At 41.1% G+C, this 22,341-nt stretch overlaps 1 long non-coding RNA gene across 1 annotated transcript; it reads left to right on the top strand.

Annotated features, from left to right (window-relative positions):
- Positions 1–47: 47 nt before the first annotated feature.
- On the top strand, positions 48–894 carry LOC122052418. The gene is made up of 2 exons (XR_006132000.1): positions 48–441; positions 612–894. It is a non-coding gene; the product is annotated as an uncharacterized LOC122052418 (long non-coding RNA).
- Positions 895–22,341: the final 21,447 nt, after the last annotated feature.

The raw sequence follows: 22,341 nt of genomic DNA, 5'->3' as shown, positions 1-22,341 counted from the left end.
TCAGGCAGGGTGTATGTAGTTTGCTCTGTCAGGGCTCCACTGATCCGCTCATGGATAGTGTGATTGCAGCGTGGTAGCGGGCAGGGATCCCTCCTCTTGACTATGACACAGGGAGATAAGAGCTTTGACTCCCCCACTCTGTTTGGGGTAGGAGGATAGGTGTACTCTGATAGCATCCTGCCCACTCGATCACTTAGGAGTAGTGATGGCAGAGTGCACAGTTGTCATAGCCCTACCCATTCGGTCTCACCATCGCGTGTGAAATGGTTGACTGGCATCAGGGGTGACCATGTCATTTGCATCATATGCATAGATTGCATTTATTGTTTGTGATTGCTGCATATTGGATACTGTATTTTTGTGATTGCATATGATTGACATGCATACAGGAGACATGAGGTATTTGGTCTGACGACTCTTATATCCGGATAGGAGGTTCTAGTGAGTATAACTTCTTTGTTTGTTTAGTTTTTTTTTTTTTGCATTTCCTGTTATTGATTAGAAGACTGTACTCCATGATTATTACTGATAGCTATATCTTATTATGCATGTCAGCTTGATACTCGCTGAGTTTATTGAACTCACCTCGTTGCTTTATTTTCCTATTTCAGGTTGAAGTTGTCAGGAGGTTCCAGTCGCTAGTCCCCACTCCATGTTGTGATGGTTTTCTGTTTTCAGTCAGTTATGTATATACATATTGGTGATGCGTGTGTCTTGTACTCGTGGATTTTATATCGGGATTCGGGTATGATGTCCATGTTTTCCGCTGCGGTAGTTTTTATGTTGTGGGTTGTGTTTTCCCTCATTGTAGTGGAGTAGGTTTTTATTAAACTGCGTGGTTGTAATTGTCAGCAAGAGGCTGTACTATATAAACTGCGTGGATTGTTTATTTAATTATTGTATATGTTCTGGCCGTGTTGACCGAGGATTGAGAGACCTTGAGGGCTTGTAGCCAAATTTCAGATTGTCATCCGTACAGGAAAGATGTTATCGAAATTTCACCGATAGAGACTCCCCCAGAGTGTGACAGAGATTCAAGTACATTCATACTTAGGTATAAAAGTTAACAAAGAAATAATTTATTTAAGGATTGTAGTCTTGTTTTAATCTACTAGAAGTTGATTTTAATCCATTGATATGTTAGTAGTTTCAATTGACTAAGTTAATGTAGTGGCATGACATGTTTTTAGTTTTCTATATATTTACTAGATATTTAAAGATTAAGTCTTAATTTGACGAATTAATCAGATAATTTTTTCTTAACGAGTGATTAACCTAAAATGTTGGACTGGTGGATCATCTATTACGAGTACTTTTTAATTTATCTTAGTGACAGATGAAAAACATATATGAGGCTAAGTTGATTATCTCATAATTAGTAGATATAAGCTAGATAGTTGATGTCAATTTTAAAAAAATTTGATTGGTAGCTTATATGAGTCGATTGTCCTAGATACAAAATAATTATAGGAGTTTATTCATAGCCACTATAAGAGTTACAAATGAAATTAAAAAATTATTCTTGCACATTCAAGGCTATAATTTGTCTTGATTTTTCTTTATTCGTAGAGCTTAAAATCTATGCCTTCAAGTTCCCAATAATTTTTTTAATCTACAATATGAAATTTCTTCGTCTCGGAAAGATCATAAAAAAAAAAAAGAGAAAGTAAATTAAACTTCCGATGAATAATTCATCTTAAGAGCTCATAGATAATGAAATAGAAAGCTAAGGTTTAAATTTTGAATTGAACTAAATTAGAATTTTAAATTAATTAGGTATATATATATAGTAAATTACTTTTTCCACTCCTCTGACCGCCCACCCCCTCTCTCTCCTCTATTAAATGACATTTTCACCCCTCCTTCTTTAAATAACAAATTTTTTTTTCTAATTTTTTTTACTTCTTTAATTTTTTTCAATTTTATTTACTTCTTTAGTTTTATTTTTTTTTAATAAATTTTGTTTATTATTTTTTCATCAATTTTTTTTATTTTTTATCCCTATTTTACTTTTAAATTTTTTATAAATAATAACCCCTAAAATCTACTATTAAAAAAATAAAAAATTACAAGAGATCGAATCCTCTATTCCAATATCACCTGTTCTTGTTCCCACTCGTCGTCTCAGTCCACCGTCGGCGGCACCGTCGGAGGCTCTCGGTTGCCGCCTTGATTAAAATTATATCCTAGGGAAAAGGTGAACGTAGTGAGGTCGCATCGGCGCGATCAGCACCAAAATTTGACCGGATCTGAGCAGACTTTCATTCACCGTCGATCTGAGTCCCTGCTCAGATTCGGTCGAATACCGATGTCGATCGTGTCGATGGCGATCTCCCTGGGTTCACCTTCCCCCTAGGGTATAGTTTTGGTCGGGACGACGACCAGAGGTCGTCGGTAGTGGACTGGAGGCGACGAGTAGAACACGGGGACAGAGAAAATTATGAACATAGAATCCGATCTCAGATTACAAATATGATATTCTTGCCGAAAAAATACTTAATAAAAAACAAAAAAAAATGAAATAAAAAAATAATATAAAGGTAAATAATATGATGGAACTGGAAGAGAGTGTGTGAGATGTGAAAATATACAATTAAAAAATAAATAAAATATTAAAAAATTATACTAATTTTTTAATATTAAATAAATATTATTTACCATGATAAATATATAATAAAAAATTATTTAAAAAGAATAAAATTGATAAAAAAAAATGATAAAAAACTGATTAAAAAAGAAAACAGTTAAAAAAAATTTGATAAAAAAACTGATTAAAAAGAAATATAAATGTGAAGAAAAAAAACGTTGAGTGAATAAGGGGTATAAAGGTCAAAACATGAGTGGACCCGGGAGGTGAGGGTATCAGGGGAGGGGGGAAAAGTAGGTCTCATATATATATATATATATATATATATATATATATATATATATATATATATATATATATATATATATATATATATATATATATATATATATATATATATAGTGTTGTGAAAATATGATAAATTAAACTGAATTAGAATTTTAAATTAATTAGGTGCCTTAATTTAGTAATAGAGGATGCGTACATTAATGGGATTGTGTATCTACAGAAAAAAAAAATCAATTTTAAAATTACATATTTTATATTTTTGCTTATCTACAGTTGCAGAGATTATCAAAGAATTATTAACTATTGTCATAAATTTATAATAACTTAGATTACTTTTACAAATCTTTCAATAGCTATAAAAAATTTTAATAAATTTTTTCTTCAAATTTTACTATGTTGATAGTTTTTTCCTTATTGGAATTGAACATATAGAAAAATAATATTTATGATGATTTTTTACTATCGTAAAGTTTCCTTATAAGCTCGAGTTATTTGCACGATCTCAATCTCAAGTGAATGACTTCCCTATAAAGGTTTATGGTAATTGTATTTTTTTTAAAGCTGTATCTATTTTAAGATAAAAGCATACAAAATTTCAACAATAATCAAAGTGATTAATCCTGTCTGAAAATTATGGAGATAAAAAGTTAAGGATATGACTACTATGTTGACTGAATATAGATCCTGTTCTGATCTGCAAACACAAGAAGCATCAGTGTCGAGTCAGGGAAGGGGTCCCCGGTGTTGGTCCTCCGACGCTCAAGTTATTCATTGGCATGAAGAAGAAGACGGAACAACAGTAGCACAAGCGTAAATAATGAATAATGCGTACCTCCGTCGGGTATGGACCCCCTTTATATAATGCCCTGGTGGATGACGTGCGCACTTTTCGAGACGTGGGCTCATTCTCCCATTGGTCGTGGACATGTTCCCCAATTAGTTAAGGATACGTGGTTATGAACATGTTCTCCAATTGATTCTGGACACGTGGTCCTGGACACATTCTCCAATTCGTCGTGGGCACGTCCTTCAATTGTCGTCGTATGATCCATCTGTTGACCATACCTCGCGTCGATGGTACTATCTCCCAAAAGGATATCCCGATATAAGTCAGTGATCCCGCTGATCTGTCGAGCGAGATAGCCGCTCGGCCCAGTACTCCTCCGCTCGGCCGGACTCGGCTACTCTTCCATGCGGTGATGAGTCTCAATAGTATATTCTCGCTCGACCGGAATAACGCTCTAGTCATCTCCACTCTCCTCTGCTTCGTGACGAATTTTTGATGATCTTGGCTGCACAGGCACTTCACTTGGCCCATCCCTTTACTAGTTGGGTAAAACATGCCCGATTGACCCATCATGTAGAGCTCTACTCGGATACCCTTTGATGGGCCCGTTAGCCTTCTGGTGCCGACTTCCTTGACTTTGACCTCCACGTTCTCCTTTGACCCACACTTAGTGGGTCTTCTTTATCACCGCATCACAAGTCTTCCCCTCAAGTCTAGTCGAAGGAGGCTGCAAGTCCAACTGACTCGACAAGTAGCGCCTTGGATAACCTTCGCCGATCAGACACTTTCTGTGCTCTGGATACTGGTCAGCTAATATCTACTAATCTCCATTCTAATGTAATGAGCGGTGAAGTTTGGGCGCTGATTCGGTGATTTAACTCACCGACCGACCATTCCTTTTTGTCTCGAACTTGTGATCGACTCACATTACTTCGTCGCACTACTTCATATGTTGGCTTGGGTGTGCAGTTGTCGCTCGGATCATACCTCATAAACTTGGTGTTGGATCGGTCGCTCGACTATACCCTAGTCGGATATCTATATATGCTGATCGGTATGGTTGACACTAACACTTAGCAAATTTTTTCCTTTGCCTGCACTCTCTCGGACAAGTGCTCAGTGATAGTGGCTGACATCATCCAAATTTTTGGGAAACTATGCAAATCCTTGATAATTATGGCCGAACAAGCGGCCATGCTTTTGAATTAAGTCCTATTAATGCTTTCCCATAGCGGACTGCCATGCGCCCCACTTTTTGCCGCCGCACATTTAATGTGACAGATGGATATTCGATGATAATGTGATAGGCACCTTTTCGAATTCTACGACCAAATTTCATCCTAGTTTTGTACAACCCTTGATCGGACAACAATGGGTGATCGACCGCGAGGTTTATACACCTACCTTTTGCTCACTATCGTCCTCACCGTGCCTTGCGCTTTTATCCCCGATCAATCTCTGACGCCTCTTCTCTTCATCTTCGCCGACATCCTTTTCCAGTAAGGTTCCTCTTTCCGTTCTTCTTCGAATCTTTGCCTTGCTTCTTCTCGCCTTTCTGGTTTTTGATGGCTGATTCTCCATAACCTCCTGTGTCCGTCCCTAAACTCTGGTATACTTCCACCGAGTCTAGGTTTGAAGGGGACGACATAGAAAAGATGAAATCCTTCTACCATTTTCCCTCTGCTTATCAAGTTGCTATTGACCAGTTTAGTGCAAGCCTTTGGTTTCCCGTTCATCCCTTCTTTTCTACTGTCTGTAAATGTAACGACCCGCCTTCTACTACTAGGCTATAAGGCGAATCGCTACAGTTTAGTGCTAAACTATACTGTGCGGAAAACTGGGTAAAATAAAAATTTTACTAAACTATTGTAGTTGCCTCTGCTAAACTCCGTGAGGGTGAGACTTCATATCCCACTACCTTATAAATGTTCATAGCTATACTAAGGAGGTGGAACTAGGGTTTGGATCGGTCCCTTGAACGATCCACTGACCCCCCACGCTAACACTGGCTGGATCGGTCTGGGGACCGATCCAGTAGAGGCTGGATCGGTCGGCAGACCGATCCAGGTATAGCTGGATCGGTCGGCAGACCGATCCAGGCACCCGAAATTCTCCTGGAGGCTACTGTATCGTGCTGGATCGGTCGGCTGACCGATCCAGGAGGATACAGTATGCTACTGTATCTCGCTGGATCGGTCGGCTGACCGATCCAGTGGCACAATTCAGCCTCTGATCGGTCTGTAGACCGATCAGAGGTCTGATTTCGAGTCTGCACTCTGATTTCCAGCAACTGGGTTGTACCAACTCCACATACCAACTAATTAATGCATCAGGAACTATTCTAACCACATGTACTAACATTCTAACGGCATAAACTAGTAATCTAACTTAACATGAGACATAGTTTAGGAATTTCATGGCAACACGCAACTAAAAGTGCCTAGAACATGGAAACCAAAACCAATAAATAAAACGCTAAAGTAAATGCTAAGGAGTCCAATGCTCAATTTGCTACGTCCCCTAAGGACCTTTGATTCCAGTTCCATGCACACACATCCTCATCTGCATTGACCTCCAGCCTCCGCTACTGGTCCACTTTTCCTTTACCTTTATCTGCAGTATAAGAAAAGTAGTATCTGTAAGCTAAAAGCTTAGTAAGAAACCATCTACCTCACAAAATCATGCATACGATGCAATTATGATTTGAAAACATGCTATTCGAAAACATAATGAACAGGCTAGCATGGCATGGCATACAATCATATAAACATGGCATACTGAGCTAATCATGGATAGCATACAAACTAATTATAAAGCCCACATAGAGAACTGAACTGAAGCATAATGCTGAGCTAAACTAAACTAAACTGAAGCTGAACTCAACTCATCTAACATAACTGATTTTGAGTTTGGAAAACTAGTACATAATAAGTGAAAATAATAAACATACTGTTGGGCCCGGCAACTGTACTTGCTGTGCGCGCATCCCTAACTAGACCCGGGTTTGCAAGTCCCGAATTTAGTAGGGTCTACTAGGTTATCTAAACCTAGCGACTAGGTTATCCAACCTTACTAGGATATCTGATCCAGTACAGTGCCCTTGAAAATAAAATACTGATATAGCTAATTAGTTGATTCTAGGTTATCTGAACCTAGAACTAGGTTATCTGAACCTAGAGGCGACTGTGGGAGCCCACCCATTGGATATCTGATCCATATAAGATATAATAAGCTGAACTAAACTAAGGTACTGTTTTAAGTGCTCCTAATGCACTTAACTGAGCTATTAAACATAACTGAAGTGGTATTTAGCTACACCAACAATTTACCGAACACTTGGCGTGCTTCAACTCTCTCCTCTAATCGGGAGATCACCTCTAGGCACCCGACAACGTCTAGAATCTCCAACTAAAGGAGAACAACGCGTCCGGCCCGTCTAGAGGTGTTCAACTAGATCCCTACATCCTCGAGGAGGGTTTAAACACACCCTACGTGCCGAAAAACCTGCATATAGCTAAAACCAATGCGTAGAAAACCAAACGGAGCTATTATACCGCAGGTGAGGGGTCTCTTACCTTCTAATCGTAATTTCTTACGATTCTATTCGCTAGAACTCCGGTGGAGGTGGTCCTCTCGACGATCCGCTCACGTCTTCGCGTTCCTCTCGCGGAGGAGAGCCTCTTTCGTGTAGGAGTCGTCGCCGGAAGATGGCCCTAGGGACCTTGGGGCTTGGTGTGCCGTGCGTGAGGGAGAGGAGAGGGTGGCGTCGGCGTTGAGGGTTTGGAGAGGGAGAAGGTTGCCGAACCAAGCAAAAATAAACCAAACCCACTTAAACCTTCTATTTATATTAAGTGGTTAATTCGGCTAAACCCAACTTAAATATAATCGTTCCCCTCCTCTTTCAGCACAGCCCTGCTGGGTCAACTGGTTATGACATTGTCCCTCTAAATCATAGGTCTCGGGTTCAATCCCGGCCGTTTTACGCTTATATTTCTTTTGCTACTTCGCTACTCGGAAAATTCGGAAAAATATCTAAAATTCCAGAAAAATCCTAGAATATTTCTAAAATAAATTTGGGAATTTTTCGGCTTTACAATCCCCATACCTTATAAAAGTTCGTCCTCGAACTTAAAACATCTGTCTCCTGCTGGCCTCTGTCTCCCAAGTCGCCTCTGTTGCTGTGTTGCCAGCTGACTTTAACTAATGGTACTTCCTTGTTCGTAATTTCTTTCTGCTCGGTCTATTATCCGAATAGGCCGATCATAGCTAAGATCATCACGGACCTGTACCAACCGGGCTCAATCACCTGGGTGGCGTCTGGAATATGCTTCTTGACATGGAGACATACGTTGTGGACCGCTGACATCTCCCGAGGTAGCTCTAGCTCATATGCTACCTTGCCCACTCTCTTCGTGATAAGGTATGGTCCCACATATCGGGAGCTAGCTTGCCCTTCTTCCCAAACGCATGACTCCCTTCATGGGAGCTACTCGAGGAAAACTGTATCCCCAACTCTAGGGGTCTGCGTCGTGTATCGGCATAGCTCTTCTGACGGCGCTGTCTCTATCCTCTGGCGAATCTATTGTATGGCTGCTGCTACTAGATCTGTCTCAAGTTCTAGTTCCTTCTGCTCACCACTCTCATACCAGTAGATGATCTGCACCTCCGCCCATAGAGTGCCTCATAAGGTGCCATGCCGATAGTGGCCTGATAACTGTTGTTGTATGCAAATTCTGCTAGACTCAGATATTTGCACCAACTTCCCTTGAAATCTAGGGCACAAGCTCGGAGCATATCTTCGAGTACCTGATTTACTCGCTCCGTCTGACCATCTGTCTGAGGATGGAAAGCTGTGCTGAATTTTAACTGGGTGCCCATAGCTGACTGAACACACTTCCAGAAGTGTGATGTAAATCTGCTGTCTCTGTCTGAGATGATGGTTCGTGGGACTCCATGTAGTCTGACGATCTCCTGGAGATACAACTGAGCTAGCTTCTCCATGGAGTAGGATATCTTGATAGCTAGAAAGTGGGCTGATTTAGTCAACCTGTCAACTATTACCCAGATGGCATCAAAACCATTTGTGGTTCTGGGTAGCCCCACTATGAAGTCCATCGAGATATCCTCCCACTTCCATTCTGGAATCTGTATAGGCTGCAGAACTCCTCCTGGTCGCTGATGTTCTGCCTTGACCCTCTGACAGGTGAGGCAGATGCTAACATATCTGGCGATGTCTCGCTTCATCCCGGGCCACCAAAAACGCTTCTTCAGGTCTTGATACATTTTGGTGGAGCCTGGATGCATCGCATAGGGAGTCCTGTGAGCCTCATCTAAAATCTGTCTCCGTAGCTCCTCCCGATCTGGAACACAGAGTCTGTCGCCAAAATACAACACCCCGCTGAATTCTCCACTTTCTGATTCTGCTAGCCCTTGCTTGATTTTCTGAATTTCAGGATCCTGATCCTGAGCTGACTGAATATCACCAAGCAAGGTAGACTCTAAGGTCATAGTAGAGAGCTGTCCCACGATGAGCTCGAGACCGAAATCCACGATCTCCTTCTGTAGGGGCGGCGACATGGCTGTAAGAGACAATAAGGTAGCACTGGATTTCCTGCTAAGTGCATCTGCTACCTTATTGGCTTTCCCTGGATGGTAGAGGATGTCTATATCGTAGTCCTTGACCAGCTCAAGCCATCTGCGCTGTCGCATATTCAGATCCTTCTGAGTGAAGAAGTACTTCAGACTCTGATGATCTGTATACACTCTGCACTGAGCTCCATATAAGTAATGTCTCCAAATTTTGAGAGCGAACACTACTGCTGCAAGCTCAAGGTCATGAGTAGGGTAATTCTTCTCATAATCCTTGAGTTGTCTGGAGGCATAGGCAATCACCTTGCCGTTTTGCATCAGTACTGCTCCTAGTCCCAACTTAGAGGCATCACTATAGATGTCAAAGCTGCTGGTGTCGTCTGGTAGAGCCAAAATAGGGGCACTGGTCAATCTCCTTTTTAGCTCGCTGAAGCTGTTCTCACAGTCCTCTGTCCACTGGAATTTCCTGTTCTTTCTGGTAAGAGCTGTCAGTGGGGAGGCTACCCTGGAGAAATCCTCCACAAACTTCCTGTAATATCCTGCTAATCCCAGAAAGCTCCTGATTTCACTGGCGTTCTTCGGCTGCTTCCAGTTACTTACTGCTTCTATCTTGCTGGGATCCACCATAATACCATCCTTTGAGATGATGTGACCCAGAAAGGACACCTGATCTAGCCAAAATTCACATTTCGTGAATTTGGCGTATAGCTGGTTCTGCTGAAGGGTCTGTAATACTAGTTTCAGGTGCTCCGTGTGTTCTTCCTGAGATCCTGAGTAGATAAGAACGTCATCGATAAACACAATAACAAACTTATCTAAATACTCCCTGAATACTCTGTTCATGAGATCCATGAATGTAGCTGGAGCATTGGTCACGCCAAAGGGCATGACTACGAACTCGTAGTGTCCGTATCTGGTTCTGAATGCTGTCTTGGGTATATCCCCTTCTTTAATCTTCACCTGATGATAACCTGATCTGAGATCTATCTTGGAGAACACTGCTGCTCCCTTCAGCTGGTCGAACAGGTCATCAATTCTGGGAAGAAGATACCTGTTCTTGATCGTGACCTGATTCAGTGCTCTGTAGTCTATGCATAGCCGCATGCTTCCATCCTTCTTCTTCACGAACAGTACGGGCGCTCCCCATGGTGAGTGACTCGGGCGTATGAAACCCTTGTCGAGCAGCTCCTGTAGTTGTTCCTGAAGTTCCTTCAGTTCTGCTGGAGTCATGCGATAAGGCGCTTTGGAGATAGGATTTGTACCGGGAATGAGCTCTATCTCAAAGTCAATCTCCCTGTCTGGTGTTAAGCCTGGTAACTCTTCAGGGAAGGCTGCTGGGTAGTCACATACGACTTGGTCCCTGTCCTGACTGGTGCTGACTACGTGTGCTAGGAATCCCGTGCATCCTGAATCCAGTAACTTCCGTGCCTTCATAGCTGAGAGAAACCTCTTGGCCTTTCTCCTTGGTTCCCCGACGAATTCGAACTGTGCTTCCGCTTCAGGTTGGAACGTGACTTTCTGTTTACGGCACTCGATAGAGGCACCGTATTTGACCAAAAAGTCCATTCCGAAGATAATGTCATAGTCGGTCATTTCTAGCACTATCAGATCGCAAAAGAGCTCCCTGTCTGCTATAATGACCGGCACTGCTCTGAGCCAGTGCGTGGACGCCATGATCTCTCCTGAAGGTAGCGTCGTCAAAAACTGACCGCTGAGTATCTCTGGAGGTACCTCTAATTTTTCGGAGAACATCCTGGCTATATATGAATGGGTTGCCCCAGTATCAAATAGAACAGTAGCACTATACTGAAAAATGCTAATCTGACCTGTGACAACCGTCGAGGCATTGGCTACGTCCTCTCTGGTGAGTGCGTAGATCCTCGCATTCGCTAAAGCTGGAGGGGCTTCTAATCTGCCCTGGCTGATAAGTGGACCTTCTAGAGCGGCCTGCATCTGATGTAACTGAGCTGGCTGGCCTGCATACGGAATCTGCTGTGGCTGAGGAAGACCGGTCTTGTTCGGGCACTGCTTGGCCATGTGTCCTTCTTGTCCACATTCAAAGCATCCTCGTGTGCCCTTACGACAAACTCCAAGATGGAATTTCCCACAAGTAGCACACTTTGGATATCTGGGCTGCTTGCTGGCTGGTCCTCCTTTTGGGTAACCTCCTGATTTGCGCTTGTTGCTGGAGTTCCCTTTCCGGTTAGAGCCGTGAGAGCTATGGCCCTGCTGTTTCCGAGTGCATGAGCCTCCTTGACCTTTAGCTTCTGTGAGGACTTGCTCCTGCTGCTGATTAGCCCTGAGGGTGGCTATCTCCTGCTGCTGTTCAGCTAGCTGCTGCTGTAACTGAGCCACTAATGCTGTAAGATCTGGAGGAGGCACTGAACTGCCTGCCTCTTGCTGGGGCTCACTGGCTAGTGCCCTTCTAGATGGGCGTCCTCGTGCCATTTCTAATGACATAAGGAACATATGTATAACTAATACTATCACGGTTATATAGTTTCTGCTATCATGTTTAACCTATCACATACTAACGAGCAATAAGCATATAACATGAACTGTAACTATAAGCAAGAAGCATATACCATGAATTGTCACTATAAACAAGAACAATAAAGAGAGTAGAGGTATTCTTACTTGGAAGCTGCAGGTGCAATGCTGATGTGTGTGTAGGAAGTATGGAACACTGCTCTGATACCACTCTGTAACGACCCGCCTTCTACTACTAGGCTATAAGGCGAATCGCTACAGTTTAGTGCTAAACTATACTGTGCGGAAAACTGGGTAAAATAAAAATTTTACTAAACTATTGTAGTTGCCTCTGCTAAACTCCGTGAGGGTGAGACTTCATATCCCACTACCTTATAAATGTTCATAGCTATACTAAGGAGGTGGAACTAGGGTTTGGATCGGTCCCTTGAACGATCCACTGACCCCCCACGCTAACACTGGCTGGATCGGTCTGGGGACCGATCCAGTAGAGGCTGGATCGGTCGGCAACCGATCCAGGTATAGCTGGATCGGTCGGCAGACCGATCCAGGCACCCGAAATTCTCCTGGAGGCTACTGTATCGTGCTGGATCGGTCGGCTGACCGATCCAGGAGGATACAGTATGCTACTGTATCTCGCTGGATCGGTCGGCTGACCGATCCAGTGGCACAATTCAGCCTCTGATCGGTCTGTAGACCGATCAGAGGTCTGATTTCGAGTCTGCACTCTGATTTCCAGCAACTGGGTTGTACCAACTCCACATACCAACTAATTAATGCATCAGGAACTATTCTAACCACATGTACTAACATTCTAACGGCATAAACTAGTAATCTAACTTAACATGAGACATAGTTTAGGAATTTCATGGCAACACGCAACTAAAAGTGCCTAGAACATGGAAACCAAAACCAATAAATAAAACGCTAAAGTAAATGCTAAGGAGTCCAATGCTCAATTTGCTACGTCCCCTAAGGACCTTTGATTCCAGTTCCATGCACACACATCCTCATCTGCATTGACCTCCAGCCTCCGCTACTGGTCCACTTTTCCTTTACCTTTATCTGCAGTATAAGAAAAGTAGTATCTGTAAGCTAAAAGCTTAGTAAGAAACCATCTACCTCACAAAATCATGCATACGATGCAATTATGATTTGAAAACATGCTATTCGAAAACATAATGAACAGGCTAGCATGGCATGGCATACAATCATATAAACATGGCATACTGAGCTAATCATGGATAGCATACAAACTAATTATAAAGCCCACATAGAGAACTGAACTGAAGCATAATGCTGAGCTAAACTAAACTAAACTGAAGCTGAACTCAACTCATCTAACATAACTGATTTTGAGTTTGGAAAACTAGTACATAATAAGTGAAAATAATAAACATCTTGCTTTGAACTCTATGCGCGCATCCCTAACTAGACCCGGGTTTGCAAGTCCGAATTTAGTAGGGTCTACTAGGTTATCTAAACCTAGCGACTAGGTTATCCGAACCTTACTAGGATATCTCGATCCAAGATGCACCGAAAATAAAATCCGATATCTATAGCTAAGCGATATAACATCTTTGTTTCTAGGTTATCTGAACCTAGAACTAGGTTATCTGAACCTAGAGGCGACTGTGGGAGCCCACCCATTGGATATCTGATCCATATAAGATATAATAAGCTGAACTAAACTAAGGTACTGTTTTAAGTGCTCCTAATGCACTTAACTGAGCTATTAAACATAACTGAAGTGGTATTTAGCTACACCAACAATTTACCGAACACTTGGCGTGCTTCAACTCTCTCCTCTAATCGGGAGATCACCTCTAGGCACCCGACAACGTCTAGAATCTCCAACTAAAGGAGAACAACGCGTCCGGCCCGTCTAGAGGTGTTCAACTAGATCCCTACATCCTCGAGGAGGGTTTAAACACACCCTACGTGCCGAAAAACCTGCATATAGCTAAAACCAATGCGTAGAAAACCAAACGGAGCTATTATACCGCAGGTGAGGGGTCTCTTACCTTCTAATCGTAATTTCTTACGATTCTATTCGCTAGAACTCCGGTGGAGGTGGTCCTCTCGACGATCCGCTCACGTCTTCGCGTTCCTCTCGCGGAGGAGAGCCTCTTTCGTGTAGGAGTCGTCGCCGGAAGATGGCCCTAGGGACCTTGGGGCTTGGTGTGCCGTGCGTGAGGGAGAGGAGAGGGTGGCGTCGGCGTTGAGGGTTTGGAGAGGGAGAAGGTTGCCGAACCAAGCAAAAATAAACCAAACCCACTTAAACCTTCTATTTATATTAAGTGGTTAATTCGGCTAAACCCAACTTAAATATAATCGTTCCCCTCCTCTTTCAGCACAGCCCTGCTGGGTCAACTGGTTATGACATTGTCCCTCTAAATCATAGGTCTCGGGTTCAATCCCCGCCTAGGCCGTTTTACGCTTATATTTCTTTTTGCTACTTCCGCTACTCGGAAAATTCCGGAAAAATATCTAAAAATTCCAGAAAAATCCTAGAATATTTCTAAAATAAATTTGGGAATTTTTCGGGCTTTACAGTAAATATTTCCATATCTCCCTACATCAATTAATGTCGAACTCCTTTAGGTTGTTATGCGGGGTAATAGTTCTCTTCCGCCTGCATGGTACCCCTTTGATGCCTTGGGTCTTCCATTACTTCTATTATCCTAAATTATCCGAGCCGAAGACCTTCTTGTTCCAAGCCCGAGTGAGCTCGGTCTTCTTTGATAAAATGTTGTTTTACAATAAGCATTGGAGGGAACATTATTTATTTGTTCATTTTCCCGAACGGCCAGACTTCTCGACTGGTTAGCAAATGGAAGTGATGAAGAAACCGTTGCTCGGGAGATACCGAAGCTGATCAGATTATCTCCAAGCAGCCTCCAGCTTGGCCAGTCATAAGTATCACATTCACTGGCTAGTATTGGAGGGTGTCCTTTACGTGTTTGGCTTGAGCCCGATCCAAATGCGGCTTCCGTCCAGCCTAGGTATGCTCTTTCTTCTCTATCTTTGAATCTAATTGATTTTGCTTTCTTTTTTGCAGCCCGCATCATGTTGAGGGCATTCCTCATTGGCAAGAGTAGACTTGCGGATGCTGAGATCAATGTCGCAGGGGTGGCCGAACTGGAGAGTCGCGACCTACAGTTGGTCGGTGACCATGAATATCTGCTCGGCGAGGTGAGCGAGACTCCTACGCCGGTTAGCGAGGGTGGAGCGAGTCAGATGGAGGCTAGTGGGGCAACAACCTCTACAGCTGACCTTCCTCCAGAATAACCTTCGATGCTGCCAATCGCGGTGGCTTTTGAGTCGGGCACTTCGAGCGAACCCTTGCAACAGTGCAAGAGGCGCCGTGGGGAAGCTTCCTCCCGCTCCGTCACATCCACATTGCAAACACCCGCTCGAGTCGGCTTACGCCTTGCTTCCGAGCGGGGTGAGACATTAATGCCCACTCTTCCCGAGCAAGGAGTCGTAGTGCTTCATACTTCCTTGTCATCCGACTGGACGCCGTCGCTATTTGGGCTGCCTCCAGGGACAATCTGTGTGCCGCTGATCGCCTACATGCCACCTCCATCCTTGCCGCCTGCACAAGTGTCCATCATTCGACCGTCCCCAATGCCCAAGTCCACGGGCAAGGCGACTTTGGAGCCCTCTGCCCTGAGTGGCCAAAGACAAATAACGACCATCATCCATTTACCTACCGATGAATGGTGTAGTTAAGGTGATATCGCGTCCCACACCCCCGAGCACCAGATTCGGATCCAAGGGTCACTCGCACAAATATGGGATGATGTCAGGGCTCGTGCGATAGTCATCTCTCCGAGGGAGCTAGTGAACAATCATACCCAGATGACCACTAGGATATGTATATTATTTTTATATTTACTTGATTTTCCCTACTTGGCCCTTACAATCTCCTTGTTGCTATAGTATTGGGTCGAGAGTTTGACCATGTGCTAGAGGCTAACGTTTCTGGAGCATGAAGTCCAATAGATGCAAGCCTCGAGCGGCCAATCGGAGGCTTCTCAAGTGCATTTGGAATAGCTGACTGCCGAGGGGGCCCAACTGAGGGTCGATCTGCAGACGAACTTTGAGTTGCTGGAGGTAGAGAGGAGCAGGAGCACCAAGCAGGCTTCACAACTGGCGAGGTTCAATAAGTAGGCCAACTCCTTTGAAGCGAAGGTCAATTCAACCAACGCCAGGAAGCTCCGAGCCATTGAGGACTTGGAGATCATGAACAAAGAGGCTCGGATCCTGACTCAAAACCTGAAGGAGGCAGAAGCAGCTCTGAATGCTGAGCAGGATATCCGATCAGTTGAGCAAGTAGTGGTGCAAGAGAAGCTGACTACTAAGGATGCCGAGCTAGAGGCCTCCCGAATGACCTTGGAAGTTTATCAAGGCGTAGAGTCTAGCAGGTTCGAGATTCTGAAACGGGATTACCTCTGATCAGACCCCTTCAATGTGTAGGATCGAAAAATGCTAGAGGGGGGGGGTGAATATTATGTTGGATCGAGACGCGCTAGAGGGTGGATGAATAGCGCTCGTGACTTTCACTATTTTCGAATTCGTAAATCGTACGAGTTTAAGCAGCGGAATAAAGAAAAGGGAACAAAAACAATACACAAGGACACGAGGAGTTACTTAGTTCGAAGCTTGTGGTGACTCCTACTCCAAGGCCCGTGATCGTTGATCGCTTCCGGTGGGCAACAACTATAAGCTCGAAATAATAGTACAGATTAAGATTTACAATGAGTGCGAGAATGTAAATTATACCGAACGACAGATTCTAAAACAGCGGAGCTCCGGGTCGTCGGAAGGTTGCTGCAGTACTTTGGGATGAACTTGTTAGCAGTTGAACGTAGAAGGATCGCTTGTGAATTCTTCAATTTAGTGCTGCTCGAACCCTCCTTATAAACAGTGATGGAGGCACCTCCAAGCCTGTCCGAGGCGCCTCCAGGCCGCCGAGTCGCACGCGTGGATCAGCTCTGATCTGGTCGCACCTTATCCCATTGAAATCGCCTCCAAGCTGCTCCAAGGTACCTCCAACGCCTGGTCCAAGGCACCTCCAGCTTCCTCCGAGGCGCCTCCAGCTTCTCTGGACAGCTGGCTTCAGCTAGCACCCGAGGCGCCTTCAACTCCCATGGAGGCGCCTCGGACACTGTTCATCCAAGGCTAAGTGTGCTTCTTTGTTCCTGCAAAATGTGTTAGTCCCAAACACAAACCCTGCAAAACAAAGTTAGCACAAAAACAATATGATAGATATAATTGACAGTCATCGGACTGTCTGGGTCTGACTTCGAATTTCCAACTGGAAACTCTATGCCGACCCGACGCCTACTGTTCCCTCTACGGGGAACGTGTTCTCACCTACTCTACTTAGGAGATTTACCTGTTGCCAGTGCGATCCTACAGATCGACTGGACTTTTGCTCAGTGTTCGAAGCTTCCGGACTTTCTGCTGGACTTCCGCTTCCCAGCTAGTCCAGTCTTTCACCTGGTTCGGACACCAGGACTTTCTACCTAGGGTTACCCCCCCTCGGACTTTTGCCTGAAACTCTCGACCCACCAAGACTTTCCACATAGGGTTACCACCCCCTAGGGTTTTCCACTTGCCTAACCGCAGCTAGGACTTTCCTGAAACACTCAATTAAGTACGTTAGATCACAAAACAACTTAACTTTGAATTCCTTTACCATTATCAAAATAATGGTCGATCGTCGAATGCTTCCCGTACCAACAATCTCCCCCTTTTTGATTATGGCAACTGAAATTCAAAGCTAAGTAAAATAGATGCATAAAGTTTAAGTAAGCAAGCTTAATAAATTTTGAATGTAATCATGGTTAAGCTAAAACTTAAACTTTGTCAGGCTCCACCTTAATGAAAGCTTTCTTTATAAAATTTTCTTTATAAAGCTTTCTTTTGAATTTCCCTACTGGAGCCCTTTGCCATTTATCAAAAAATAAACACGTTTGAAAAAAATCTTAACCTTTTATAAAGATTTTAGGAAAAAGGTAAGAGGAAAAAGACTAAGTAAGGATTCTTTAAGTTACTATGTTTTAAAAGCAACATTTCTTGTAAATCAAATTCGCTAAGTAAAATAGTTTGAGCTCGAAGTTGGTTTTAAAAGGCTAATAAAAAGTTGACTTTGAAATGTAACTTTAGCCAATTTTGAAGCCTAGTTGAAATTCTTTGAGGAACATGTTTTAGAATTTGAAAAGCATCTTGGAATACTTTGAAAGTCTTAGCTAAATTTTGAAAATCTGTTAGAAAATACTTAGCTAAATTTTCAACAGTTATTAAGGGAGAGATTTGAAAGACTTAGCTAAATTTGAAAAAAGCTTTGTTGACAATTATTAATTTCAAAAAGACTTTTAAGAACGACTAAGGCTAAAAAGAACAAAATGATTTTTGAAAGGAAATTTTTGGAAGTAATAAGCTAAATTTTGTAAAAACTTAGCTAAATTTGAAGGGTTTTTTTCTTTTAGACGAATAGTCAATTTAAAACTTTTGGAGGTAAAAGAGGAGCTTAAAGCCTTAATGTTTAAGCATGAGTTGAGTTAGATTGATTTTAAATTAGCTAATTTCTTTAGGTATCAGAGCCCTCATGTTCAAGCCTGAGTGAACTCAAAAATTTAAAAGTCAAGCACTTAGGTTCGCGGCCACATGTCTAACCATTTAGCTACCAGCTGATTACCTAGAGGGTAACAACTTTCACTTGGTTAGTCAAGTTAAGTCAATATATCAAGTTAGATTTGACTAGGGCTGGATGACTTGACTTGATTAATGTTAATTAGATGTTTAACGCCCAGACTCATATTGATGCATAGACATAAGCATTCTTGAGTCCAGGCTGTACCCTATGCATCTCACACCATTCTAAGTTTTTCAGGCACAATCAAGGTACACCTAGGTGTTTGTGAGATGCTCTGGCTGAATTCTAGGGGAACATGATTTCTAAGGTAGAGCCTAGGCTACGTCCAAATTTGAAAATCTAGTAAAATTGGAATTTTGAAAACAAAATTTTCCTAGAATTTTAAAACATAAGATGATTTTGAAAACAAGTAAAAATGTAGGAAACTGATTTGAAAATAAAAAACTATTCTACCCAACACATTCCTATTTGCCTTCTAAGTGCACTGAACTCAAGTTCATGTAAGAGTTTTGTGAAAATGTTAGCTAAGTTTGATTTGGACTCAACATAGCTGAGTACAATTTCACCCTTAGCTACATGATCCCTTACAAAATGATGTTTTACCTCTATGTGTTTGGTCCTAGAGTGGTGAATTGGATTTTTGGTTAAATTAATTGAACTCACATTATCAATTAAAATTTTTTTATTTTTGTATTTTAGCTGATAGTCTTTTAGTGTATGTATCATCTATAAAAGTTCGGAAGCACATTCTCCCAGGGCTATGTATTCAGCTTCAGTAGTGGATAGAGCAACATAGTGTTGCTTTCTGCTTGACCAACTTACTAGGCACTGACCTAGAATTTGGCAGCTACCACTTGTATTTTTTTTTATCTAATTTACACCCGGCATAGTCTGAATCAGAATAGCCAAAAAGGTCAAGGGTGCAAGTTCTAGGGTACCAAAGTCCCATATTTAGGGTGCCCTTAATGTACCTTAGTATCCTTTTAACATATGTTAGGTGTGACTCTCTTGCACAAGATTGGTATCTTGCGCACAAACCTACTGCAAATAAAATATCGGGTCGACTTGTAGTTAGGTATAGTAGGCTACCTATTACACTTCTATAGTACTTTGGGTCTACTGGTTTTCCTTCTAGATCAGAATCAATGTTGCTATTTGTTGCCATTGGAGTGTTTATAATTTTTAAGTTTTTCATGCCAAATTTTTTAATTAGTTCTTTAGCATATTTGGTTTGATAAATATAGATTCCATCTTTGGTTTCTTTAATTTGTAATCCTAAGAAAAAATTGAGTTCTCCCACCAAACTCATCTCAAATTCATTTTCCATTAAATTAACAAATTCTTTTAAAAGTTTAGTGTTGGTTGAGCCAAAAATTATGTCGTCAACATAGATTTGGGCAATAAAAATATCTTTTTCTATGGTTTTGACAAATAGGGTCTGATCTATTTGACCTTGGTTAAAGCCCTTGGATATTAGGTAATTAGATAGCCGTTCATACCACGCCCTAGGTGCTTGTTTTAGTCCATATAAGGCCTTTTAGTGTCTAAATACATGGTTTGGATGATCTAAGTCCTCAAAACCTGGGAGTTGACCTACATATACCTCTTCCTTAATAAATCCATTCAAAAAGGCTGACTTGACATCCATTTGGTATAATCTAAATCCTTTATGTGCTGCATAAGACAGCAACATCCTAATGGATTCGATTCTAGCTACTGGTGCATAGGTTTCGTCATAATCTAAACCTTCAACCTGACTGAAACCTTTGGCTACTAGTCTGGCCTTGTTTCTAACTATTTCACCCTGATCATCCAATTTATTCCTAAATACCCATTTAGTGTCAATTATGGACTTATCTACGGGTTTAGATACAAGCTCCTAGACTTAGTTTCTATCAATTTGGGCTAACTCTTCCTGCATAGCAATGATTCAATCTAGGTCAGGTAGGGCTTTCTCTATAGTCTTAGGCTCAATTTTAGAAATGAGGGCAATCTGGCTCAAGTTTCTATAAGAAGACCTAGTTCTAACTCCTAGGTTTGGGTCACCCAAAGTTTGGTCAGGTGGGTGAGTAGTACTTATTCTTGTTGGTCTTATATTTGTGTTAGGAGTTAGTTCCTCTGGTTTACTAATGTTAGGTTGAATTTCATCGTCTTCTATAATTTTTGGATTGATGTCAACGTTTTCATTTATATTAGGTAGGTTATTGTCTTCATCAAAGATTACATTAGTTGTTTCTTCAACTTTTAAAATATTTTGGTTATATACCCTAAAGGCCCTACTAGTTGAGGAGTATTCTAAAATGATTCCTTGGTTTGATTTGGGTGTAAATTTTCCTAAGTAATCTTTAGTGTTTAAAATATGAACTTTACATCCAAATACTTTTAAATAGTTTAAGTTGGGAATTTTATTGTAATATATTTCATAAGGGGTTTTATTGTGAAGTTTGTTAATTAGAATTTGATTTTGAATGTAGTTTGCCGTATTTATTGCTTCTGCCCAAAATTGATGACTTAAGTTATACTCGCTTAACATAGTTCTAGCGGCCTCTTATAGGGTTCTATTTTTCCGTTTCACTAAACCGTTTTGTTGAGGGGTTCTGGGGCATGAAAATTCATGTTTATATCCATTAATCTTACAAAATTGGGTAAACCTTTGATTTTCAAATTCACCTCCATGATCACTTCTTATTCTTTTAATTTGGGTGTCTTTTTCATTTTCTATTAACTTGCAGAAATTATTAAAAATTTCAAAGGTTTCATCCTTTATCTTTAGAAATTTTACCCAAGTGAACCTAGAGTAATCATCAATTATGACTAAGCAATACTAGTTCTTACTTAGTGATTTGATTCCAAGTGAATCAAATAGGTCTAAATGTAGGAGCTCAAGTAAGGAATCAGTTCTATCTAGGTTGGTTGACTTGTGGGTTGATTTGGTTTGCTTACCTTGTTGGCAAGCTTAGCAAACTGTATTTTCTAGGTTTCTTAATTTGGGTAGCCCTCTAACTAAGCTATTTTGACTCATTTTTGAAATGAGTTTGACATGAGTGTGACCCAGTCTTCTGTGCCACAGGGTGGTTTCCTCTTGTTGTGTCAAGAGGCACTTTATTGATGATTTGGGTAGATCAATTGTGTAGATGTTATTCTTCCTAAATCCCTTAAGTATGACTTCGGGGTTATCAATATTTTTAACTAAACACTTAGATTTATTAAAACTAACTAGGTAGCCACTATCACACAATTGACTTATACTTAGTAAATTAAAGTTAAAATTTTCAATTAATAAAACATTTCGAATAATGAAATCGGAATTAAGTTCGATATTACCTTTTTCGATTTCCTTAAGTTTACCGTCGTTACCGAATGCAACTGATCCTAGGTTCTTGTATTTGAGCTTAGTGAACTTCAATCTATCTCTAGTCATATGTCTGGAGCATCCACTATCCAATATCCATTGATCCAATTCCTACACATAAGGTATTTGAATTGGATTCATTTCGATGGATCAACAGATAGTTTGATTGAAATAAGCTCTCTAATTCTCCATCTTACTCATTCTATATTAACAATCAGTTATGTCTATGAGTGATTATGAGATGGTTGAGTTTTAATTTTAAATTAATTTAATTTTTGAAAAATATTTAAGTTAATTTAATTTTTGGAAATTTTTTAAGTTAATTAAATTTTGAAAAATATTTAAGTTAATTTAATTTTTGAAAAATATTTAAGTTAATTAAATTTGAAAAATATTTTAAGTTAATTAAATTTTTGAAAAATATTTTAAGTTGATAAAATTTTGAAAAACATTTTAAGTTAATTAAAATTTTGAAAAATATTTTAGGTTGATTAAATTTTTTGAAAAATATTTAAATTTTTGAAAAATATTCTAAGTTAATTAAAATTTTAAAAAATATTTTAAGTTAATTGAATTTTGAA

This window comes from Zingiber officinale, chromosome 3A (assembly GCF_018446385.1).
Source record: "Zingiber officinale cultivar Zhangliang chromosome 3A, Zo_v1.1, whole genome shotgun sequence".
In the NCBI taxonomy this organism is placed as follows: domain Eukaryota; kingdom Viridiplantae; phylum Streptophyta; class Magnoliopsida; order Zingiberales; family Zingiberaceae; genus Zingiber; species Zingiber officinale.
Note: the sequence above shows the minus strand (reverse complement) of the source record. Positions and strands in the feature narration are given on the sequence as shown.